The sequence below is a fragment of the Amblyomma maculatum genome, chromosome 9 (genome assembly GCF_055883805.1).
Source record: "Amblyomma maculatum isolate TAMU_Amacu chromosome 9, ASM5588380v1, whole genome shotgun sequence".
Taxonomy (NCBI): Eukaryota; Metazoa; Arthropoda; class Arachnida; order Ixodida; family Ixodidae; genus Amblyomma; species Amblyomma maculatum.
The window spans coordinates 43,694,312-43,715,738 of record NC_139352.1 but is presented as its reverse complement, the minus strand read 5'-3'; the positions used below and the strand labels follow the sequence as shown (position 1 = coordinate 43,715,738).

At 44.6% G+C, this 21,427-nt stretch overlaps 1 long non-coding RNA gene across 1 annotated transcript; it reads right to left on the bottom strand.

The window, feature by feature from the left end:
- Positions 1-7,144: 7,144 nt before the first annotated feature.
- On the bottom strand, positions 7,145-13,489 carry LOC146178956 (uncharacterized). Its single transcript, XR_014700901.1, has 3 exons — positions 13,339-13,489; positions 10,753-10,851; positions 7,145-7,264 (listed from the first exon to the last, which is right to left on the bottom strand). It is a non-coding gene; the product is annotated as an uncharacterized LOC146178956 (long non-coding RNA).
- Between the last annotated feature and the right edge of the window lie 7,938 nt (positions 13,490-21,427).

Sequence of the window (21,427 nt, the reverse complement as noted above, 5' to 3'; positions counted from 1 at the left end):
CATCTATGTGCATAGGCCTGTACAACTTTCAGTTTATGCCGCTTATTAAGCCTAATTACGATGCTTGCCACCCTCTCATTAAGACTGTATAATTCATCTATATTACCCGCTATATACTTATTGACAAGGAAACCTACTCCTAGTTCTCGGCTCTCCGGTAAACCTCGATAACACATTACATGCCCATCCTTCAGTGCAGTATATGCCTCATTCGGCCTCCTAACCTCACTAAGCCCTATGACATCACATTTCATACCCTCTAGTTTGTCTAAAAGCACCACTAAACTAGCTTCACTAGCTAGGGTTCTAGCGTTAAACGTTGCCAGGGTCAGTTTCCAATGGCGGCCTGTCCAGCGGAGCCAGGAATTCTTAGCACCCCCTGCTGCGTCACAGGTCTCACCGCCGCCGTGGTCAGTTCCGGAGCCGCTGGTGACTGAGGGCCGGGGTTTTATGGAACTAATCATGAGAGGTTGCGGCCAATTACTGCACTAGGGTGGCCAACTCCTGTTCTGGTGAGGGAGCGTTGCCGGAGGTGTTCGCCGGCTTTAGGTCGCACCCACGGTGGTCGCACCCCAAACCTGTTTATGCAATTCCATGGACACACGGATTTTTTTTTCCGGTAGAGAATTGCGCGGCACCGGGATTTGAGCCCCGGTCCTCTTGCATACGAGGCGGATGTCCTATCGCTACGCCACCGCTGGAACCACCAGTTTTGGTCAAATTAGGACTCAGTTTTTGGGGTCCAAATTTCAGGTATATGGTCCACCAAAATTTTGAAGTGACTACTAAGTTGTTATGCTCAAATTAGGTTAATAATAACTGGTTCAAGGAAAGGGAAGGTGCAGCATCTGTCACACTTGTTCTGTGGGCACCTGAACCGTATATGGGAAGAAAGAAAAAGAGGAGTGAAAAGTAGAGAGAGGAGCCATAGTAGAGGGTAAGGGAGTAATTTCGACTACCTGTGGATCTTTAACGTGCACTGTCATTGCACGGTACATGAACAGCTCTCTGTGTCACCTCCATCGAAACACAGCTGCCGGAAGTCGGGTTCGGAGCCAGAAACTCGAACCTGAGGTTAGACCCCAATTCTGGTTAAATTTGGAGGAGGTCAAATCGTGGAGGTCGAGGGGGGGGGGGGGGGCAATTTTTGAGATTACCCATTTAAATTTGGAAGTCACATTTAGTTGTTCATACTCAGTTAGGCTAGACACCAGGGTTAAATATGGACGGTCGAATGTTGGGGTCCAGGGGGCCACATTTTGAGGGTGGTCCATCTGAATTTGGAGCCTACCATTGCCCATACTCGAATTAGGTTAGACGTCAATTTTGGTCAAATTTGGGTTAACTCAAATGTTGGCGGGAAGGGAGGAAGGTGGGAGTGAAAGTGGAAAGAACGAAAGGGGAGCCATATTAGAGGGCTAAGGAGTAATTTCAACCACCTGGGAATCTTTAACGTGCGCTGACATCACACATATGCACACGGACGCCACTTTTCGCCTCCATCGAAACGCAGCCGCTGAGGTTAGGTTCGAACCCAGCAACTCCGGCAGAGTAGTCGGGCGTCTTACCACTGCACCACCACGACGGGTCATATATGTTCATCAATAGTTGGAAAAACGTGTTATAGGCGTCATTTTAATTGGTTCACAGGAGAGAGAGATAACTTATTTGTCCAACAGAGTGACTATCCCGCTCTTCAGGGGTTAGACCTGGAAGGTGGGACAGTTGCCTTAGTTGCAGGCCGGTAGTTCTTAGACTGCGGCGGCATCTTCGGCCAGTCGAGCAATTTCTCTTTGGGCTCTTGGGCCTGAACCTCGCAGAAGTGTCTCCCAGATGTTTTTATTTATATTTTTAGCCCTGCCTGGCGGCTTCACACATTCCCATATGTGATGTAGTGATCCCCTTTCCTTAGATAATGAACATAGGTCTGATCGTATTTCCGGCCGTATATGGTTGACTAGAACTGGGTTCGGGTATGTATTTGTCTGTAGCTTTTTTCATGCTACGGCTATTTCTTTGCCTAACGTAGGGTCTGTTGGTGGACTCTCCTGCTCAGTCTGTAGTGTGTTGTTATTTCGCTATAGCTGATGAGGTCCTCTTGTTTGCCTTGCTCCGGTGTCACTCCCTCTGAAACGTTTTGATCCACAATTTGACAGGCCATGCTCGTACTGTGGGGAGGGGTCTGACACTACATGGTGTAGGCCTGCCAGAAAACCCATCTTTGCCCCCTATCCCCAACCCCACCCGAGAGAACTGGGAGGCGACCCTGTCCGGCTGCTGCACCCTAGAGGCCCAAAAGGCGCGCCCGGGCGGCGGCAAACGCTAATGAAATTCCTGTCTAGGCATCCCACCCAGTGTCTGTACCTATCTGTACATATAACAATAAATGTTTTCACCAGCACCACCAGCCCGGTGTACGAGATCTCGGGCTAGGTTGTGGGTGGTGGTGAAAACATTTATTGCACATTTTGGGGGGTTTGTTTGACGCGGAGCCTTGAGGGCCTCGGCCTTACAATACTGGGTGGAGACTATTCAGGGACCCCATAGGGACCTTGCGCTGGAATTTTGAGTAGGGTGGCGCCGCCTCGTGGCGGCCAAGAAAAGCCTGACTGGGTAGTACAACGGCGGCTCTGCCTATGCTGCAACGCGTATCTCGCAGGCGTTCTACATCCATTCGTGCTTCACTTTGCCGCTTCGTGAGCGTGAAAAGATTCTTCACGTGTTACGGACATCATTGTGAACCAGCAGTGGCCTAACGTTAAAAAGTGCTGCGGCTGCCTTCCGGCGAAATGTTCAAACCATGCGGCATTGATCTTGCCGTGTACCATCCGTCCCGAAACATCGTCACCGCTGCTATTTTCGCTTGCATCGTAGGGTGCTACGGACAAGTTAACACTTTCCTTGTTCAACTCTACAGCTTTCTTTCAAGCCGCACGGAACGGGGCTACGATGCGATTGGTAAGGGCGATCATGTGCATGCATGCACTGGTTAGAGAAACGCCGTTCGCTCTAAGTTGCCCGCTCCGCCGGCTCAGAGCTGAAATTATATAGAGTACAGCTATATGTTTATCTGTGATCGAGAGCGAAACCGTCCGTTATGCTACGTTTTCGGCAAGATGGAGAAGGCGGACAAGAAAATTGGCAAGCAAATATTTGGACAGCAGTAGGGGGACCAGCCAGGAATTATCAAGAAAAAGGTTAAGGAAACAGCGAGGGGTCTGTGGAAAACAGGGATATAGACTAAATCAGCATTAGAAATGTACTGAACTTTCAAGCAGGAAATAGCCAAAAAAAAACATTTACGATAATTCTAGGGGCAGCCCATTGTTGTTCGAGGCTAGGACAGGAGTATTGCGGATTAAGACGTACCGAGTCAAGTACCAAGAGATAGACACGCTGTGCAGGGTGTGCGGGGAGGATGAGGAAACGCCTGAACACTTAATAATTTCCTGTAAAGGGCTCCGCCCCATAGTTCAAGGCAATGGGCCAGATTTAGCCAAAGCATTGGGGTTTAAGAATAATGAAGGGAAAATAGATTTTAAAAGGGTAGAAATAACCAAACGGAGGTTAGCTGATTGGTGGCTGAAAGGAAGGCAAGAAAAGGTCCACCCTATATATTACTATTCACGGCTAGGCGGCCTGTGGCGCCGCCGCCCGATTCAAAGGGTTCAGCATCCATCCATCTGTCCGTCCGTCCGTCCATCCATCCATTCCATCCATTCCATTCATTCCTTCCATTCCATCCATCCATCCGTTCGTGGCGCCCCCTACGCAGCGCAATTAAGGCTCCTATTGGCGGTTGCCGCCACCCGCGCGCGCAGCCTTAACGTCCTTAGGGCCTGTATGTCGCATCCATCCATCCATCCATCCATCCATCCATCCATCCACCCACCCATCCATGCACCCACCTATCCATCCATCCATCCATCCATCCGTCCATCCGTCCATCCATCCATCCATCCATCCATCCATCGTCCGTCCGTCCGTTCGTTCGTTCATTCGTTCGTTCATTCATTCATTCCATCCATTCCATTCATCCATCCATCCATCCATTCGTGGCGCCCCCTAGGCAGCGCAAGGCTCCTATTGGCGGTTGATGCCACCCGCGCGCGCAGCGTTAACGTCCTTTGGGCCTGTATGTCGCAGCAGCCGAGCAGGGTCGCCTCCCAGTCTTCCCGGGAAGGTTTAGGGATGGGGGAAGGGATGGGTTTTGTTGGCAGGCACATACCATGTGGTAGTTGTCAGCCACCTGCCCACAGTACTGGCACTGGAGAGTAAATTTGGTGTCAAAATGTTGAAGTACTGCCGGGCACATCATTGTGTTAGTGAAGAGGCACAGGAGCAGCCTCTCGTTCGCTTTTCCTAACCCTTTTCAGGAGTTAGGGTATTTGCGATGCGATTTTGATAAAAAATTACAATATCTTCGAATGTGCATGCCGGATTGGAATCGATGTCCTCAGCCGATTCGAGTGCCGAGGAAACCCGGAGAGAATGCGCGTGGGCGGCTGTGTCAGCTGCCTCGTTCCCTGCGAGACCCTGGTGGCTGACCCTGGTGGCTAGGAGCCCAGACGAGATATCGGCACGCGGGGTCCATGTCCCAACTGCAATTTTGACATATTCTATAGGCTAAGGAGGTGGTCCACCCTTGCGCGACGTTCCACAAGCCCATCGTGAGTCGGTGATGATATATTTAGAAGTGTGGTCTGAGGCGACCAATGCAATGGCTACCTCTTCAGCGTGTGCTATAGATTTGGCCTTGAATGTAAGGTCATCGACTGTGTTCCCGTTGTGAACGACTGCGGCCGTATACCAGCCCCCCGGATGGGGGCCCGAGGCATCCACGCAGAACACACCTGATTTGTTGCCATAATGGCGAGCCAATTAAGGCTTCCGCTTGCGCCAGGCGCCGCCCATTATGGTCTTCGGAGGTGTCTGACACCTACCACATGGTGTGGGCCTGTTAGAAAAACCTATCTTTGCCCCCTAACCCCAACCACACCCGAGAGAACTGGGAGGCGACCCTGTCCGGCTGCTGCACCCTAGAGGCCCAAAAGGCCTTCACACAACGCGCCCGGGCTGCGGCGAACGCCAATGGAGTGCCTGTCTATAGGCATCCCACCCCGTGTCTATGCCTATCTGTACATAGAACAATAAACGTTTTCACCACCACCACCAACCCGGTGTGTGAGATCTCGGGCTAGGTTGTGTGCCGCCTCGTTTCCGGGCACGCCTGAGCGGGCTGGCGCCCAAACAAGGTGACGTTTCTTTCTATTCGCTTTTGATCGAGGATTCTACCCGCGAAGGAATTTTTACCGAAGAGGTATATGGAGAGGTGATCACTGATTTCGGTCGCCAGCACACCTGGTGTCAGCAGATCATCACTGATGTTTGTTATGAAAGTGTCGAGCAGGGTTGTTACATTGCACTGGATACCTGTAGGGCTCTCAAGGAGTTGTAAAAAGGCATAATTGCACATGGAATCTGTGCAAACTTTCTGGTAGCAACTGAGTTATCAAGAAGATTTATGTTCCGGGCACCGCCAAGAGCAACTTCATACTGCCGGTCCTTGTGGCAGCTAAGATAATTACAAAAAAAAAAAGACAAAAACATGTAACACTTCCAAGACGTGGTCTGTAAGCGACGGAAAATACGTATATGTCACACTACATAAACGTATCTCGTAGTCATCTGTTATCTCGGTAATTCTTTAGAAATGTTAAATATCAAGTCCTTTTTTGCTTATTCCTATTCGTTCATATCACTGAATTTCAATGAATGTCTGCCCTGATTAACCTGCACTGCTGGAAATGGCTGGCTGCCTAATTCACGCCTGGTTAGTTGCGAATGCAGTATTATGTATGTGCTTTCAACTACAGGGCAAAACGAAAAAAGAAGGATTGTGGTGAAAAAAGGTTGCGGGCAGATTCATCTTTCCTATCCTAGTTTTATCGGCTGGCGGAAAAACAATTTTTGGAGTGGATTCGGCGCCTTATGCAATGCATGAAGCGTAACCGCCTCAATCGAAACACGAGCTTAGCTACTTGCCTATGCCATGAAAGACATTTGGTTTTCGCTAGCACTATACTATAGTCGCATATGAAATCGGTGCACTGACCAAACATGTCACTGTCAGGCCATCACCCATTTCTGGGGGTAACATCGGCGCATTTCCCAGCTGAATACGTCGTCATCCTTACCTTGAGGTCCCAATAGGTAACTCGCAACGGCAACCTGAACTTCCACAACAAACGGCAACACCTGGCTGCCTTCCATTTGCCTAGAGCCGCACCTGTGCGCTCTCCAAACGACTGGTTGCGCCACTGTAAAAAAAAATTGGTCAAAATGACGGAAAATTCTTGGCAGCTCTATTTCCAAGCATTATCCGTCATTTCAACTTATGGTGCTTTTAGTCATTTTGATGTTTACTTGTCAAACTGGAATACATTTAAACCGTCAATATGACAATTGACCATCATTTCTAAATGACTGTGCATTTCTTCATTTCGATATAATGTACTTAAGTTGTAAATATGACCGTTGATCGTCATTCACAAATGACGGTTCATTTCATTATTTGGTATAATACACTTATGCCGTCAGTATGATGGCTGGCTGTCATTCCCACATGATGGAGTTGTTAATCATTTTGACGTACTGCTTGTGAACCAGGAATACAACGGAGTCATCAATGTGCCATTGTACAATGTGCCGTCATATTGACGGTTGCTGTGTCAGTTTGAAATACATTTAAAGCGTCAATATGACAACTCGACATGTTTTCACTTCATGGTCCAATGACATTAAGCACTTTTTTGTACAGTACAGCATCAGTTCAACATTTTTTATCGTTCAACATAAAGCATATTTAAGCATCAATATAAACCTATAAGAATCCGTCAATATCATTTCAGCTATTTGAATCTAAAACACATTTATTTAGAATTTCCTAAAGCCTCGGTTGTAAGAAGCTGAGCAAAATTTAAGTTAAATTTTGTGCCGCTCTGAAATCGAGCCTCAAGAACAAAGTTCAACTGCTTCTCTTTGTCATTTGGATCTGTTCTTTTTTATTTTTAATCAAGGACTTCCACTGCTGCTGCTGTCAAGCTGCAGACTGACTCGCAGAATATCTTTAAAGAAGACACAAAAATTAGCGCTTTCAAAACAACCTTTATTGTTATAAATGCACTAAAATGTAATGTAAAAATACACTTTGAACTTGCAGCTTGCTGCTCGCAGATTCTTCCCAAAATCATGCATGGTGTATCTAGAAAACAGAATATGACGTATACTCATATTAGATACATGATCATATTAAGGGTATTTAAATAAAACAATATGGGGCCATAAGAAAAGCATCCAACATATGCTGAAACTAACTTCGGATATAAAAAATACAAACATTCAACACGTGGGCAACTTCTGTTACCATCATTGCATTCCAGTAATTTCTATAAAGTGAGACAACAGAAATCTGTCCAATTCGTATTTATGAACTTTGAGTCATTTTGTCCAGCCTCTTCCCTGATTCTGCGAGAGATTGTGATTTTGTCAAGCTAGCCCGACATTCCAGTTTCCAAGTCCACTTATCCCAGCTGTTATTTTCCAAAGCCTTAGAAAATAAACAATTTGAACAGAGATGAACCACAAAAATTGAGATGACAGTCAAATTCTTTATAGTACCGTAGTTCAGGTAAACATTTTATGCTGTCGGAAGGAATGGCTTCATTTTCTCACTTCATTACCATTTCATCTCTAAGCCATTGAGATTATATTCATGCAATTACTTTTATGTTTCCCATGTGAAGGCAACTATATTGGTCACTTTTTTTCCTTTGCCTGATTCTTTCAGTTAAAGAACAGAAACGCTTAAAATTACTCGAGGTCAAACTTTCACTTATGGGGCACTTCATATGCTGCAATTTAGGCACAGTCTTAGTTGAATGCATCAGTACCATCTCACTCAACTGGCCAGCTCCGAGAAACAAAATTGTCCCTCCCGCAAGGAACGTTTGCAACCGCCGCAAGACCGACAACAAATTTTTCAGATTCACTAGGGCTGCAGGAAGGTTAGAAAAATCAAATTTTGTACAAAACATGACTTTACATAAACTTCCAATTGCCAACATGGTGGAGCAAGAGATTCGCAGTTTTGTTTCCGTTCTGATGCTTGACTGTCTCAGCACATTGTTTACATAGACGACAAGCAGTAATCGATGACAATGGCTATAGTGGTTCTGCAAGCCTAGGGCAAACATGGGCTTAGACGAAGTTAAGACTCAAATTAAACCTGCCACTGTGAGTTTACTCAAGCGTAGATGCTTGGGCTTGTTGGTTCATGGTATAAAAGGAAAGAAGCATAGCAGAAAAAGAGATGGACACACAGTCAAGACACACAGTGCGAACTTCCAACAAATGTTTATTTTAGTAAAGAAAGGTTTTTATGCCTTCATATTACAGTGGGCCATCAGGCATGCACTAGCAAAGTATTTCTGACAGATACACAAGTTCCCTCGACAAAGTGCGACCAAAGGGCTGCATGCATAATTGTCTTTGAAAAGGGACAATCACTGGGCTTCAATTAATTTACGTGTTAACCTGTTTTTATGCACTTTTAAAACCACAAGCTTTCTGAGATGGTAAATGCATTCACACACATGGCAGTGAGTCGACAAACTTTTCCCGCACATGCTCTTCTACATCCAGCCCATGGTCCCGATGCTTATCATTCAGGCATCTGCCCATTTCTCCTACATATTGTTTGCCACATGGGAGAGGAATTTGGTAGGGAACATTCTCGGAGCAATAAACAAAATTTTCCCCAAGCTTCCTTGTGCAGCAGCCAACCGGCTTATTGAGCTCTGAAAAAGTTTTGTGCACAGACGACTCAACTTGTTAGGAGCCGAAAAACCCGCTCTGCTGCTAGATCACTGCGCTATTTTCTTTTGAGCCCAGCAACACAGTGGCAGAGTTCTATTTTTCGGCTCCTTATAAGTTGAGTCATCTGTGCACGAAAACGTTTTCAAAACTCAATAAGGCAGTTAGCTGCACAATGAGGCTTGAAGAAAAATCCATTTATTGCACTGAAAATGTTGTCTATCCAGCTTATATCTCCTATGGGCTGTGGCAAACAATATGTAGCACAAGTGGGCAGATGCTTGAGTGATAAGCTTTGGGACCATGGGCTGGGCATTAAGAGCATGTGCGGGAAAGGTTTATCGACCCAATTCCATGTGTGTGAATGCATTCCCAATCTCAGAAAACATGTGATTTTAAAAGTGCATAAAAACAGGTTAGTACGTGAAATAATTGAAGCCCAGTGGATCGTCCCTTTCGAAAGAAAATTATGCAAGCAAGCCATCGGTCGCACTGTTGTCAAGGGAACTTGTGTATCTGTCAGATACGCTTTGCTAGTGCATGCCTGATGGTCCACTGTGATATGAAGGTATAATAACACTTCTTTACTAAAATAAACATTTCTTGCACTGCATGTCTCTCCTACTTGTGTCCATGTCTTTTTGCGCTACATATTTTTTCTTTGAGCTCACTGAACGACCACATTTTGTGGGACACTTCCCTGCATAGTCTTGTAGCTCATGTGGCTAACCACTTTCAAAACATGGCAGTTATAGCTGTGAAAAGCCACCACTGCTACTGCGTTGCACTGCAGAAATGTGTGCGAAGGCACTCACAATTCTGAATTATTTCTTGAACATTTCTAAGAATGTGTGCAAAAGCAGAACACTAGATTAAATGGAAAAAAATGGTCCTTGGCGCATGGTTTTGAATAATATTCAGAGCGTTCATTAGGTGAAAGTACTGTGATGCTGTATGTTCTTGGCAGTTCTTGTCAGTTTCATAGGGTTATTCAACGATTCTAAGCATTTACCTCATCTCTTAATGATGAATTGATCAAGATTGTTGTGTTTGCGAAAAAAGCAAGCACATGTGAGCTCTGCGAACTTTGAGCAGTGCAAGCTTTGGCAGTGGATGATATCTCAGAACAGTAAGAACTTGCAGCCATTCGTATGTACTGAATGAACCCACTGATGATAATAGACTTGCTTTTATTAGGCTCCTTTCTGGATTAAATTTTCTGTGTGATCACATTTTCGGCCTCCTTGAATTCTGAATTATTGACTTTCCACTCTGCATATTATATAGTGGTTCGGCTCTTTGCAGCAGCATTGCGGCGAATATAAAAGGTTTGAAAAACTTAGAACATTGGTTCTATGACTACTGCTGTGGTTCCATGAAAATGCCGAAATAATCGAGAATCGGAAAACTCACAGGTCAGAAATTTCGCCTTTGAATGCTACATAGTTGGCCGTTTTGCACATTGCCTGCTTCAAATCTCAGCAACTACAGATATTCAAATTTTTGGAGCTGCAAGAAATAATCACAGTAAAGGGTTTTTTGCCATTTACTTTAACTACCACAGCAACTACCAGCTGCCGCTGAATATTTCCTCGCCTTATTCTCAGACGAATTTATAATACAAATGAATTCTATCTTAATGCACTACACAATTTGCAACTTAGCCTTTCATGTCTAATGGTGCATCAATCAAGTCACACTGAACAACACTTTCTTTAAAAAGCCTTTCATGTAGGAATGAGGTTCCTTGAACTAAGAGGAGTGAAGGAAATCCTAATGCATTGTGTAGATGTGCATTAACTCTAGACACTGCTATAAGCTATCACAGTAGCACAAGCCACATAACAGTGACAGTGATCAATTCAAAGGTCAACTCACCAGTGTAAAAACACCCGCAGCAGGCTCAACGACCTCGGTGAAATACCGCTGGCTGGCCCTTTTCCTCGGCCCTTGAAAAGGTTTATTTTTCCAAAGTACCTGTAAAATATGAATAGTAAAATAAATTAGATTGATTTGGTGAGCGACTCTGCTAACAATGGTTCATTAAAAAGCAGAGGGGTGGGAGAAACAAGAAAGTAAAGATATGCAGGGAGTAGTTCCAGCATATACTCAATAATTTGTCTAAAAATGGCAAGGCCAGTGATGGTATGAAGTAGCACTGAACGAGGATAAAGAGGGCACGCCTCAGTTCGCAAGTCGAGCCAATGTTTCGATAAGTAGACTTGTCTTCGTCTGGCATGACATGGAAATATGACATGGGAATGAATTTTGAGTATGTCAAGAAACATTTTCCGTGCCTCCTCTTTTCTAATTACTTTGCTTCGTTAGTGTCGCAAAAATGAAATAATTGTTAAACCTATCTTGACATTATTTTGCAGTTATATCATGGGCACATCTTCCATATATTCTTATAAACTGAGGCAAATTCCCATAATTTTTTTTTCACCTTTCCCACGACTTTTTAGTAGCCTGTATCTATGCATAATCGAATATTAAACACTATAATGCTCAACAAAAATATTGATTTATTTATACCACGCATTACTTTTGATTAGGATAGCACGTTACCTCAAATATCTCCATCACTGGCCTTTGTAGAACGAGAGGAAGAAGATGGTTTACACGGTATGATGGAGCACTGAACAAGGGTAAAGGGCGACAAGTGGACTTGTCTTCGTCTGGTCTTAGACGAAGACAAGTCCACTTTTTGAAATGTTGGCTCTACCTGCGAACTAAGTTCTGCCCCCTTTACCCTTGTTCTTAGATGAAGACAAGTCCACTTGTGGAAACGTTGGCTCTACCAGCGAACTGAGGCGTACCCCCTTTACCCTTGTTCAGTTATCCATCATACCGTCCAAACCCTCTTCTTTCTCTCGTTCTACCAAGGCCAGTGATGGAGATATTTGAGGTAACATGTGCTATCCTAATCAAAAGTAATGCGTGGTATAAATAAATCAATATTTTTGTTGAGCAGCATAGTGTTTAATGTTTTGATTACGCATAGATACAGGCTACTAAAAAATCGTGGGAAAGGTGAAAAAAAATTATGGGAATTTGCTTCAGTTTATAACAATATATGGAAGATGTGCCCATAATATACCTGCAAAATAATGGCAAGCTAGGTTTAACAATTATTTCATTTTTGCAACACTAACGAAGCAAGAGTAATTAGAAAGGAGGGGGCAAGGAAAATCATTCTTGACATACTCAAAATTCATTTCTATGTCATATATAATGTGACTCATATATTTTGGCATATAGTTGTCTAGAATGCCTTGAATGTTTATAGTGCATAATCTTCTTTGAGGCTGAGTATGCTGAAGTGGTGAAGAGAAACATGTTTGGGACGTCCTGATGACAGAATGCATGTTCACACTCTTAATATGCTCAACTATACAGAATCATTTCCTACTATACATGCTTCAAAAGGAAAAGAGGGTAATCTTCAATAGTAGTTGGTTGCAGTTAAGGCAAAAGACTTAACTTACTTCGAGATGCAGCTAAATAAATCGAAGCAGCCTCTACATATGACGATGAGCGACAGCAATGAAACAACATTTTCACATTATTACCGTGAAAGCCTTAAATATCAGCCCAAAACACAGGACACGAACTCAAACCCTTCAGGTAGTTACATGGACATCACCTAGAGTTCAGTAAAGGAGGCTATTAGATCTCATTAACAAATTGGTTGCTTCCTATTCAACAAAGTAAATAGAATGTACTGTCATGCTCAATACGAGTTGCAACGCATCACGAGTGAATCAGTTCTGGCATCCATGCAACAATAAATTAGTGAGCATTTAGGGAGAGCATGCACCTTGTAAAAATAATAAATGAACTCTGTTATCCATTTCTTCAACTGAATTAATAAATTGTGAGCAAGGCTATAGTCAGTGTGTGCCAAGAACATAGCTCCTACTGCATCTTGTGCGTTGTAGTGCATATTAAGTGCAACAGTACATTTTCAGAAATTTTTACGCAATTCAGAAATGTATTAAGCACATGATGTAAAATGCAAAACTAATATGCATGATATTTACTAGTGTAAATTAATTAAGACTGCCATCTTGCCATGCTAAATACCTGCTAAGTAATTTTTTTACGCATGATAGTCAGGCACAACTAAAGAATGAACCAGCAGTTGCTCTACAAGTCCCTTCAGCAATTGCCATCAAACAGTTTCATGATGGCATGGTTTATCCAAGTGTAGAGTTTTTATTCACCTTTCCTAGTCATCAAAATAAAAAATATCAATTGTGCAAGTTGTTCTATGGAACCCAATATATAAAAAGCCTCAGCAATGATTAAATTGCTCGAAAACTAGAGATGAAATTCTATTTATTTCCTAGCAACTAAAGGGCTTTATCCTTATAGTAACACTTATGTCTTAAATATGTAACCAGTACAGAAATTACAACACCTGATGAAAAGATTTTTTTCCATCATTTGAAACTCATTTACCTCTGCAAAAACACCATAGTAAGAGGGCGCCAGGTGGATAGGAGATATTGAACACGAAGAACGCTCCAAGTAGTAGTGCCATTGCTTTCTCCGTGCTTGCAATGCTAAAGCACTCTTCTTCATCTACTGCCAGCACAACTCGTCCCCCATGTCTGAGCCTGCATGTGAAAACCACATTACTTCACATAAAACTTCATCATGGGTACACAAAACAATTATGATTTGCAACATACTTCGCATAAGTACACAGACAAATATGAAATGAATCTCAAGAATAATAACATACAGGACTATTGTTTCTATATTAATATAAATTGCCCAGTTGTAAGATGAGCAAAAACTCTCAGCATGGTTCAACCCGCCTTTCTTGATTTAGAAGTTTTTCTAGCAAGAGCACTGCCTCTACAAAATGAGGCTATCTATTAACAAGAAAATATAATAATATATGTACACAAAATAGACTCGATTGGAAAATGACTACTGACAGACCATAAGGATTACAGCTACAACTTTGCCCATCTAATTAAAAAAAATGTTTACAATATCTTCTAATTCTAGAAACAAAATTATTTAAAAGTAATAGCACTGCGAACTCATACTATATTTGACTTTGTTTTGGCTCAAGAGAAGATGCCCCTGCGGCCGAAGAAAGACAAAATCTTGTTATCAAACACCTTTCTCTGCGCATGCGACCATGGTGGCGGGGCTGCCACGCAGACGGCTCTCTGGGCAAAACGCAGCAGCGGGCTGCTCTACTGTGATGTTGACTGGAGTCGTGTAACGCTTGACACGCGGTTTTTTCCGCGCGTACGTTCGCCTACTTAAGTACAGAGAAGAGCTGGCTGAGGCTTTCAGCGAACATCGTCCCAGCAAAAAGCAAAAAGAGACAGAAGGTATTGTTATCAAACACCTTTCTCTGCGGACTGCAGGTGGTCACGCGGTAGACGAAAGACAAGCTGGGGCACCATGGCCGCACTGTGGCCCGCAGCGACGAGTTATATGATAGCTCCCAAGAGCAGCGCCGAAGGACGCAGGTGTTCAGGCGGGCGCTAGGTCCCGCCGCTTGAGCAAATCGACTATGAGCGCCAGCAGGACGCCATCTTCCAAATTTTCCGCGCACGCCACATACCCTGCCCTGGCGGCTAGGCGTCAAAGAGAGATAAAACGATCTTCAAACAGACGGCAGCTCTCCAGGCATCGAATGTTAATTCTTTCAATGTCTGCGGTCACCAAAAGTAGCAAAACACTCAAAATTGATCCGTGCCTTTTTGATATAATGAAAACAGAACATGAAAAAAAAAACAGCCAGCGTTGTCTTGTGCTTTTAATAGGCGAATGCACACGTTGAAAATATGAGCCTCGTGACATCACTCCGGTCAACACCACAATATTTCAACCCGCTGCTGGGTTTCGTGTTTTTGAACACGCGAGAGCCCTCTCTGACTGCTGCTCTTCAATCACCGAGAACAACGTACCATTTAACTTGTGCACCTGTATCACGCCCAACGTGCGGTCCATGCGCGCTTTAAAAATTACTTGCACATCGCGCCGTGAGCACCCTGCCCGTGAGCCGCGCCATTATCACATATATTCAACAACCCCATCTCCACAGCAACTCCTTCCTAATCACCTCTTATACGTAACCTTTCAATTTGTGACGTTAAGCCGCACAAACCAAACCATGGACACACTTTGCACAAATACCCGTGAAAAATTCACGTTCTCTATACAAATATATCGCGCCTACAACTTTCCCTTAACGAATGCTAGCGGACAGCCTTCTGTCGTTACGTGGAGCACAATACGAGCGCACGCCGGTTGCCTTCAGATGCATGCTTCGCATAAGCTCGGCGCACGCGCTTGTATTCTACACCACAAGCTCCACAAAGTCTTCAAGTAAATATAAAACACGCAGTACACTTACCGTAATCAGGCAGACTTGGTCGGAGACTGCAGCTTCGTGTGCGGGGCTGACTCCGAACCACGCCGTCCTTTTGCAAAGTGCAATACAAAATGGCGCAACACACACACAAAGGAAGAAGGAACACGAGAAGCCGACGAAAACGATGCAGGAGACGTCGACCTCGCACGCAGTCAACGCAGCGGCACGCTGGGTCTCGCCCGACGCCGAACAAAACATTGCGATAGGCCAAATGCGGATCACGGGTTGTGTGACGTAACCCAAACGGCGGCGAACGATCTGCGCGCATTGTGTTTGTTTTTTAGGACTCCTGGTCCCTTCGCTCTCTCCCGCTATTTGACTCCTCGGCGGCAGTTTATTCTGTTGGCGTCAGCGCTCCATCAAAACTGAGTAGAGGGAGGCCGTCAAAGTGACGAATATTTTTTACAGTCTATGCACAGTTTCGAGAGCATTATGTAATTGAAGTGTTAAGGGTCGCACGTATTGGTATGTTAGAAATGACAAATCGACCCGGAGTTTTAGGGCAGATGTCAGACACATACATAGGTGTTGGCAGTCGCCTAATGCAGGGGTGGCATGAAGGAAGTAATAATAATTGGTTCTGAATAAAGGAAAGGCGCAGTATCTGTCATACTTGTTTGTGTGTACACCTATACCCCGCTGCAAGAAAGGCAGGAATGTATATGAGTGAAAGTGGATTTGGATTGAAAAACATTTATTGTCAGCAATGGGCGATTTGTGGGAGCTACACTTAGATGGCCCCAAGTCCGTTCCTCTCGGCGACCTTTTGAGCCCACTCAGTAGCCCGAACTTGCGTTAACGGGTCTGAGCTGGCCAGTATAGCCTCCCACCGCTCAAAAGAATGGACTGGTAGTAGGTCCGCTGATGGCGGCGGTTTTTTGCAGCTCTATAATATGTGATCGTATACTGCTATTTCGCTGCAGTGTTAACAATTTGGATTGTATTGTGCTGGGTACATGTGCGCTAATTTAGAAGGGCTGAAGAAGGCACGCGTCTGGAGCCGACGCCAGATTACTTCCTGCCTTTTGTCTAGTTTCTTGTCTGGTGGAGGATATATCCGCCTTTCTAGTTTAAAGTGATTAGTGTAGTCATGAAATGAGATTAGTGCATCTCTCGAGAAATTGGGGGAATCAACCTGGCTCACTGCTCGGCTGACATAACCTCGAGCTATGCTGTGAGCCAACTCGTTTCCTTTGTTCCCCGAGTGTGCCGGCACCCTTATTAATTCCACCTCTTTTTGGTTCCGGTCTTTATATCTTAAAATTCGCTCTGTCTGGAGATCATGCCCCTCGCAAAATTGTTTATAGCAGATTTGGAGTTGCTAATTATGGTAACCGCTTTGGTGCTGACCATCGCCGTGGCGATAGCCGCCTCCTCCGCTGTCTCTGAGTAGTTTGTTTTATTCAACCTGCCATTAATGTTTTACCCGAGTCGTTCACGCCCACGATAGCAAAAGAGTTGCCTCCTTTGTATTCTGCCGCGTCTACATAAACTGTATTTAGAGCCTTCTAACTTGGCCTCAAGGGCCTTTGCTCTTGCTTTTCTCCTGCCTTCATGAAAAGCAGGGTGCATGTTTTTTGGTAGCGGTTTAATAGTAAGTGCGTTCCTTACTGCAGTCGGCAGTTTTACTTGTGCATTTCGTTCCGGAATTCTATCTTGTAGTCCTAATTTACCCAAGATTTTCCATCCCGTGGACGTGGGGGCGACCCTTTTTAGCTGTGTTATTATATGTTCCTCGCATAGTTCCATGGTGTTATTGTAGATCCCCAGTTTAAGAAGTCTTTCCGTAGGGGTGCAGTGGGGTAGCCCCAGTGCTGCTTTATATGACTGCCTTATGATCGTTTCAATTTTGTTCTTTTCTGCCACCCCTAGCTTGAGGTAGGGGATGGTGTACACTAATCTGCTTATCACAAAAGCCTGAACAATTCGGCACAAATCTTTCTCTTTGACCCCGTGTCTTTTGTTGGCTATTCGCCTTAACAACCTGGTTGTCATGTTAATTGTTGACTTAAGTCGATTTATTATTTCTGTGTTCTTTCCATTGTCTTGGACTCTCAGTCCCAAGACCCTGATTTTGTCCACTCTGATTATCGGTGTGCCATTTAATTCCACCAAAATGTCTGCAGTGTTGATATTGCGTTTTTTTTTTGTTCCTCGGATTACCAGAAGTTCCGATTTGCTTGGTGAGCATTTCAGCCCTGCCCATTCCTCATATTCTTCAACAATGTCGATTGCCTCTTGAAGATTTTCTTCTATTTCCCCATCGTTGGCTGTGCATGTCCATAACGTGACATCATCAGCATATAGCGTATGTTTCACCCCTTTCACAGTTTTCAGTAATGGTGGGAGGTTCTTTAACCCTAGGTTGAAGAAGAAAGGGGAAATAACTGAGCCCTGTGAGATGCCCTTGTCTCCTAGCCCAATTGTTTCAGACCTGATGTCTCTAAGGCTTATTTCTGCTGTTCTTTCGGTTAGAAAATCCCTAACGTAATCGCAAATCGTCTTGCCAGGGGCAGTTTTCTCCACATTATTTAATATGGCTTCGTGTTTGACATTATCAAAGGCTTTCTGTAGATCAAGGACAAGTACAGTTTTTGTGCCCCCTTCATTGGGCGCGTCAATTATGTCTGCTTTGAGTTGAATCATTACATCCTGCGTGGACAGCTTGCTCCTGAAACCTAGCATTGTTTCGGAAAATACCTCCCTTTCCTCTGCATACTCCTGAAGTCGGTTTAGTATTACATGCTCCATCAGCTTCCCTAGGCACAATGTTAGCGATATCGGCCTGAGGTTGCCTACTGCAAGTTTCTTCCCAGGCTTCGGAATGAAGACCACTTTAGCATGTTTCCACTCTGAAGGCATTCTATCTCGTTTCCATACTCCATTAAAAAAGTCTGTGAGTGCCGTGACTGATACTAAATCCAGGTTTCTCAGCATTTTATTGCTGATCCCATCTGCTCCCGCTGCTGATGTGGTTCTTAGCTGACTCATTGCTCTCCATACCTCCGCTATTGATATGTCTCTATCTAGCTCTGTGTTCTCTGGTCCTCGATATGATGCAGATGAACCCCATTTGCACGTATTAAGGTATCTGCTCTTCAGTTCCTCTATGAGATCTTCAGCCGTGCCCTGGTATTTATGAACCAATCTTTTCAGCTGTCCTTGAGCGGCGGTCTTAGTTTGTCCTGGATCTAGCAAGTGGCGAAGAAGTTGCCACGTGTTTTTACATCCAAGTTTCCCATTCAATTCATCGCAAATCTGCCCCCAGTGTTGACTCTGAAGTTCGTTCGCGTATTCTTTTATCTGTCGTTCAAGTGTAGATATTCTCTTCTTTAGCCTTCTATTGCTTTTCTGCTTTTTCCATCTTTTCGTAAGGCGTGTGCTTCCCACATGTGGGCCAACCTCGAATCTGTGATATCATTTCCGGCGGTTGGGATCTCTTTAGTGTGTGTGCTTACATTACTTTTGAGTCTTGGAAAGAGACTAAGAGGAGCCATAGTGAATGGCTACGGAGTAATTTCGGTCGCCTGGGGATCTTCACATGCGCTGACGTCGCACAGTACATGACGCCTCTTCGTTTCGCCTCCATCGAAACGCAGCCGTCGGGGGTCGGAATCGAGCCCGGGCACTCAGACACAGTAGTCGGGCGTCTTACCAATGCACCACCTTGGCCGGCAGATAAATACATGAAAGGAAAGGTTATCGTGTCCTGCCGAAGCTGCTTCAGTATGTCAAACATTTGTTTGAAGTGCCTGCAAAAAAGACCCTGTTTTGCCCTGGAGGTGTTCGGCCTACCGGCAAAATGGACATGCTTTTTCCCTACCGTCCTGATGTTTCCGAATCGACACCGCTCTCGGACACAGCCCAGTACGCAGAACAATGCAGTCAGCTTGCCCGTTCACTTACAATTTGAAACCAGTGACAACAAAGACACCACCTTCACACGGGCGAGGCTTCTTCATATTTCCTTAACTCTCCGGTGTCGCTCTGGGTTCTTACCGTACGCCTGGCCTTTCCAAGAAGCTCCTTGCTCGGTATCACGGTCCCCACCCGTCCTTGAACAAAACATCTCCTGTCAACTACGTAGTTGATTTTTTGCGCCCTCTGCGGACTTACGTCGAAGTGGACGCGAAACAGTCCAGGTGAACCGAGTCAAGCCTAATACGATCTGTCTGTCCTTTCATCTCCGTAAGTCACCAAGATGGCTCCTACTCTACCCGGGGGAAACTGTAGTGGGCTAATGTTCGTCGTTACAGCCACTGGCATGCACCGCGTGCTGGCGCACCCGAGCAAAAAGACTTTGGTTGCTGTCTCCGTGATTCACCACGCCCGAAACTCTGCTGCGAGTTCATCTTAAGCAGCTGTATCCATCTCGGTCGCCTACACTACACTACACTACACCCCTACTCTGGAAAATTTAAACTGTAATAAATAATTTTAGATAATTTGGATGATCACAAGAAGCGGCAATATTTTAATTTAAGGAAAACCTGTTCAGACTGCGTAATCGTCGCAGAATGATAGTACTATATATTTTTGAGGACATGAATAAAGATAGTGGAGAGAAGATTACTCACCAATAGGAAAGCAGCCGCTCTCAAAACCACAGAAAACAAAAATACTACTATAAGCCTCTCTCAGAGGTCGAGTGGGTGATTATGAAAATGCCATTTTACCAAACATACACAAAGATAAGCTGGAAATCTGCGTAAACGCTCAAAAGATGGAAGCACTTCTTCACGCCGAAGCCTTTTTACTCTTGCTATTGTACCTGACGACGACTGGTCTTATAGATTGCTGGTTCAGCGCGAGCTTGCACGTAGTGTAGTTTTGTAAGTGAAGGGTGTTCTGGATTTTATCTTTAGAGACTGCCTCCAAGACGAGAATATGAACGTTGTCGAAATAAATCCATATTATACTCTACTAGGAGTACCCCGGCCACGCCATTCCGGCGAATAGTTTGAGGGTGTCGCCGATCATCAAGTATTATGCTCGTTCCCTTGTCTCAAAGGCCCGTTTGCTCGACTGGTCAAATGGAATCTAATGCTGCAGGAATAAGATATTTATATATTTGAAATACCATAGAAGCCTTTACAGTTGGACGGATGGATATGGAAGCAAAGCATGAAAAGAAAAGATGGCAAATGATGGCGCCCTTCAGTAAAGTGTGCCAGTTGTGTGACCAGTGTGGCGTTTTACCCCGGTTGCTCATTATTGTTGTATCTGGTTGTGTAATCATGCAGATTTGTGGGCCCAGCTGCTGCTTACAGGAGAGCTAGCTGCATGATGTTGCGCCATCTGGTCTGTCATGCGAATTCCAGCGAAATGTCGCCTTAATTGCAAATCGGTAGACTAAGCACAAGTGGACTGGTAGAAACAGGCAGTACCAACCCAGTCGTATATTACATGAACACGATCTGGACGTTGAAGGCCTGCAAGAAATATGAAGTAAGGAACGGACACTTTCGTATATTCCACGCTTTTGATAAACCAGGATGGCGTGGTTTCCTCCTCTGCAATTCAATTGGTATTAACGCTGAAAGTGTTATTGTGAACAGCCTCCGCTTTATGGGTAGTGATTTCATTTTTGCGGTTCTCAGTGCTGGGTTGTGCCTTCACCGGCGCACATTGCCTAGGCAGCACTCAGAAATCAAACAGCGCCAGTCGTATTAAAGTGCTCAAACTTAAAAATAAAGAAGGTGATCCTTTCCGTCCTCAAAAAGCTAAAGGATAACGAGCTTACAGTAAATGGAGGTTTGTCACCCCCCACGCACTTTCGAAAAAAAAAAAAATTAACCGAGTTTGCTACAGGAAATTTCGATGGCAGACCATATCAGCGTCTTTACAACAAACTGCTAGTGAACAAAACATACTATGTGTATGACCTCGACAGTAACCGTGTTAAACAGCACGTGCAGAAACCGTTTTATGTGATAATATTCCCACCAACCCAGCACACAGAGAATTGTAAACACGAGCGAGGGGATGTGGACGCTGTTTTCAGCAGATACCCTTTTTCTACACCAACATCCGCAATATCACACAGAAACATTACTGTCTAGGGTCCGCCATGGACACTTGTAGCGGTCATATTTTATTAGTAACGGAAACGGCTTCGCTGAAAAATTTGAGACGAAAAGTTACTTC